The 5,127-nt window shown below is 45.3% G+C and overlaps 1 protein-coding gene across 1 annotated transcript in view; it reads left to right on the top strand.

The window, feature by feature from the left end:
• Positions 1-5,127, top strand: part of SNCG (synuclein, gamma (breast cancer-specific protein 1)) — a 17,406-nt gene that overhangs the window by 10,198 nt on the left and 2,081 nt on the right. The gene's annotated exons all lie outside the window — the stretch shown is intronic.

The following is a 5,127-nucleotide window of genomic DNA, read 5'->3' as shown; positions in this document are numbered from 1 at the left end:
TAGATCTGTTTGCCCTGTCAGTTTTTGTATGGTTTAGTTGTCAGTTCACGGCTCTGTCATTTTGAATTGGGATTGATCTTTTTGTTCTTTCACTCCATTAATTATTTGAGCAGTCGTCAGTTATGTGCAACCCGCTGGGTGTATTCGTTGGATCACATTGTTTCTCTCTGCGCTTGATCTAGCACATGTGTACCGTACCCGTAATGCAGCTTATCGCTTTCATAACCATTTTGAATACGCAGAGTTGACATTCATGGCCTTAATTCAGTTCACTTAAACCCTGCGACGCCACCGATGCTAAGATAGTTGCACCAAAGGAATTAGAAGCAGAAACTGATGAGTGACCTCCCTGGTTAGGTTAGTTTGGGCAGGGTGAGTGCCATGTAGGAGGGAGCAACCAAGGGCATCTGAGAGGCCGCGGAGGGCAGAGCTGCTAAGCAGGAGGAGCAGGGAAATCAACAGCCAAACTACCTTACAGTTAAGTAGAATAAATAGTTGAAGCTCTTCCCCTTTGTATTCAGGCTTCATCCTTTGTATTCAAGCTTCACTGTACTTCACCGATGCAGTGATGCATCCCGGTGGTATCCTTCAGCGTCCCATGGAGCAGGGGAGACTGCAAAAGCAGCGTGGGGTGGGATACTCTGCCTACGGGCACTTTTTTTGTGCTTCCCTCTCGGTCTCGTTAGTGCATCCAGGCGTACATTTTTCACATGCAGAATAGCTGAGTTAGTGGCTAAAATCTACAAGACTGTGTGTGTGCTTCATGGCTAAAGGCTGTGCCCCAGTAATCCTGTAGGATAATAAAGTAAACATTATTAAATATGTATTATTTGTATAAGCAGCCCCAGGAAACCCTAGGAGAGTCTGGCTGTGAGCTGGATGAAAACAAAGCTACCCCAAGAGTCCACCTGGATTTGTAGGGTAAGACAGGAATCCTCCGCGCCCATCTGTCTGTCCTGTCGGTGGGTCCTCACACTTTAATCACGAGTTGACCTCTTAGTCAGAGCTGTCAGCGTCACTCTGAGAACTTTCAGCCCGAAACCCATCCAGGACAGCCTGCCCATAGGACCTGTCAGTTGCCTGAGGGTTTACAAGGGAGTGGTTTGGGGATACTGCCAAGGAGCGTTGCTTCTGCTCCAACACCCAAGGCCAAGAGCACTACAGGAGGCTGAACCTTTCTCCGCCTTATGCAACCGATGTCCCATTGTGGGCTCTTAAATTTGTAGCAGATTAGGTTGCCAGTGAGTCTCTCTGGTTTTACAGCCTTAAAATAATAATAATAATAATAAAAAAAGAAATCTTGCTTGCCACTGAATTTGTTGAGTTTTTGATGAGTAATGTTCCAGCATCCAACATTTAGACTCTGCATGCTTTCTCTGTCAGATAAGGAAGATAATCCTGATAAGGCTGTTTATCTCAGAATTTTTGGGAATGGCGAAAAAAACCCCACTGGCCTGTAACATAATATGGATAAAAATATAAATTCCGTTTCATGTATGGGCTCAGCCAGTGGAACATACAACACAGTTGCTGAGCTGAACAAGGGAATTTCATAGAACCTGTGAAATAGAGAAAGCTGAAGAATCAAATTGAAATTAATTTTTTTTTCAAAATCTGTGGACTTTTAAAATCTGTTTTTAAAAAACATATTAAAATATCTGAACCCAGAAGCCTATAGTAAGACCTCTAAACATTGCACAGGAATATTTTTATAAATGGCAGGTCCTAATTTGTTGAGCTTTTCATTATATATAAATCTTCTATAGTATATATATTCTATACACAAATGTATTTATATATATAAAAAAATATTTAAAAACTTGTATAGTATTCCTGTAATGAATTCTAAGGTCTTGTGTTTCACTTAACTATTGTGTTAAACTACTTTGTTTTTCTCTCTTCTCCAGCCAAAAAGTTTCAACACCCCCCCCCAAAAAAAAAAAAGAAAGAAAACAGCCCATAACAAACTAAATCTTTTTTTTTTATTTTAAATACTTTTTCTAAGACAACACATAATTTCTGAGGGGGGGAAAAAGTCTGCTTGCCGTTTAAGAGCAGGATGAGCGTTACTAATTACTTCATGGTTGCAACATGCCTTTCCCTTAGAACATTTCATCCCTTTTAACGAGGAGATGAACACTGAAAGGAACGGCAAAGTTCTTGCCGTCCTCCAGAGAAGCTGGATTTTCACCCTTGCTTTCTTGCCCAGCATCACGCTGTGAGTCAGTGTTATAGCTGGGGTTGGCAGCCAGGAATTTCTGGCTCTTCGTCCAAAGTGAAGACCCTTACATCACATGGTCCTCCTCTGTATATTGTTCTCCTGACTAGTCACCGAAATCCCCAGCCAGCTAACGCCCCGCTGAAGAATGCAGCCCTTCCTCACCGCAGGCTCGCTGTTCTGGGCAGGGTGGGAAGCGCGTGAGAAAAGGGCCGTGTGGCGATGTCCCTAGCACAGCCTGACACCTCTTCATCCTGCGATTGTGCTGGTTCCTCCATCACAGTTTAGAAACACTCTCCAGAAACATGGTTGCTTCCCTTTCTAAAAATAGATGGATGAGTCACTTCTATCCTTCTGGAGCAGAGTCTTGGCAGAGAGCACGATTTAAGGGATATAATAAGCAGCACATTAGCTGAACAGGGGTTCTTCAGCCCACCCATCGTCCTGAGGATGGTCCTGAGGAAGGGATCCCCTTTTCCATGACTGTTTCCACATCTGCCGGAGCCGAGCTCCCTGCCCACAGGAAGAGTAGGTGGTCATGCCCCGTAGAAAGATGGGGTGCACTGCACTTGTCCTTGTGTTCCTACGAGCTGTCCCCCAGTTTTCCCAACACAGCTCAGCGCCTTAGGCAGTCGCCTTTGATTCACCTGCACGATTTCACACGGCAGCTGGTAACCCCACCTGCAAAAAACCTACAAAGCGCCTGCTGTTGCAGCTATTGTCTTTGGCTTGCATTGCAGGTTTCTTTTCTTTCTACCTAACTGTCAAAAAAACTGCTTGTAAAGCTTCAAAATACAATTTGAGGCTATTTACCTGCTTTGACCTAACGTGCACTGTTGAGTTATAAGGTGTAGTCTTTTTTATATGGCCCTATATGCATATGAAGTGTTTTAAAGCCACAGACCGGATCCTGAGGCCGGATCAGCCTCCATAAATTCAGAGTAGTGAGCTCTGTTTGCTGACACCAGGAGAGTTCACTCGTTTTGGAAAGGCTGTGGTGAAGTGGCTCCACCAGAGCGGTGCCCTGTCCCCAGCAGCGTCGGGTCCCTGCTGCGCCGGGAATGTGCACAATTTGATGATGGTTACCTGGGTTTACTTAACACAGATCAGGCTGATACTAGCGAGAAACATTTCAGCCAGCAACGCAATGCAAATTAAGGGCACGTTTCTTAGGGAAAAAAAAAAAAAAAATCACGCTGTACTTTTCATATGGGGACACCCCCGGTGCATGGCTCGCTCTATAAACTAACTAATTGACTCTCGGCAGGGGGGTGAAGGGAATGCCTGGAGCTGCGACGGACATCAGTCCTGGGCTGCGGCTCATATTTTGGCCATTTTCTTTCTTTGGTGGATTAATCTCTTACGGTAGCTTGTGTGGAGAGCGGGACGCCTATGGCAGGACAGCCAGGTTGTGGTGCTTCCATCTCCCGGCTCCCCTTCCTGCCAAAAATGATGGATCAGAAGTCCCATTTCCAGCTTAAATTTAATGGGATCTACCTTATATCTATGTAACTCTGTGAAATATGTCTGTTTTTTCCTTTTTATTTCACATCACCTCTTCTTCCCTAATTCACTCCCAACAGCAGCAGGGGTGTTCTCCTACTGATGAGAACAGTTGTGACTGGACAGGAAAATAAGGACACGCATGAAAATGAAGAGCGGAGTCCCCCAAAACACACGGAGTATAAAGTTCTGTTTACAATAGGTTTGACAGGGACATTTGATTTGCACTGCATCAACAGCAGCACCAGGGAAAGTGGTGGCCTTGTGTTTCCAAAGTATTGAAATTCAAATGATATGTCTCCCTTCCATGCAAAGTTGACTTTCCCTTTACGTAATATATGTCTCAGGTTCCTTCTGTGGTGGCCCTGACTTCATATGGTGTCCTGGTTTCGGCTGGGACAGAGTTAATTTCCTTCCTAGCAGCTGGCACAGGGCTGTGGTTTGGATTTAGGGTGAGAACAATGTTGATAACACACTGATGTTTTAGTTGTTGCTGAGCAGTGCTTACACTAGGCAAGGGCTTTTCAGCTTCTCATGCTCTGCCAGTGAGAAGCTGGGAGGGGGCACAGCCAGGACAGCTGACCCCAACTGGCCAAAGGGACATTCCATACCACGTGCCATCATGCTCAGTGCATAAACTGGGGGCAGTTGGCTGGGGGGCGGTGACCACTGCTCGGGGACTGGCTGGGCATCGGTCGGCGGGTGGTGAGCAATTGTACTGTGCATCACTATCACTTATTTTGTATATTCTTTTATCATTATTATTATTATTTTCCCTTCCTTTTCTGTCCTATTAAGCTGTCTTTATCTCAACCCACAAATTTCACTTTTTTTCCCCTGATTCTCTCCCCCATCCCGCTGCGGCGGGGGGGAGTGGGCGAAGGGCTGTGTGGTGTTTAGCTGCCCGCCGGGTTAAACCACAACATATGGGAAAAGAGAGTAAAAACTCAGGGATGCTGCTGGGCACGTGTGCTCAAAGGGAACAGAGCAGCTTTGTAATTTTAGCCGCGTTCCCTGGCGGTTTGGGGCTGGACTATAGAGGTCCCGCTATTTCTGCTCTCCCCTGCTCTTGCTGACCGATTCCACAAAGGTGCATTTCTGCTTTCTGTCCGTGCCCTGTGCACATCCAGCACCATCAGGGTTTTTGCCCTCTCTTCCCACGTGGCCAAATCACGTTTAAAGTAATTGCCTGGTAATCTAATCTTTTCTGTTCTTCTTTGAATAGGAAGTAGCTGAAAGGTATGAGGAAGTAGCTAAAAGAGCCCAAAGTGCTTATGAAAACGCTTGGACTTCAAACACAAAGGAAAGCTTACCCTTTGATAATGAAATTTTATCTGGGGCATGACATTCGTGCCACCACAATATTGCTATATCTGAAATTAGTATTAGTCTATGCAATGAGTGCT

The sequence above is a fragment of the Pygoscelis adeliae genome, unplaced genomic scaffold (genome assembly GCF_000699105.1).
Source record: "Pygoscelis adeliae isolate BGI_AS28 unplaced genomic scaffold, ASM69910v1 Scaffold361, whole genome shotgun sequence".
NCBI classification, from domain to species: Eukaryota; Metazoa; Chordata; class Aves; order Sphenisciformes; family Spheniscidae; genus Pygoscelis; species Pygoscelis adeliae.
The sequence above is the reverse complement of the archived record's forward strand: the minus strand, read 5'-3'. Positions and strand labels throughout refer to the sequence as shown.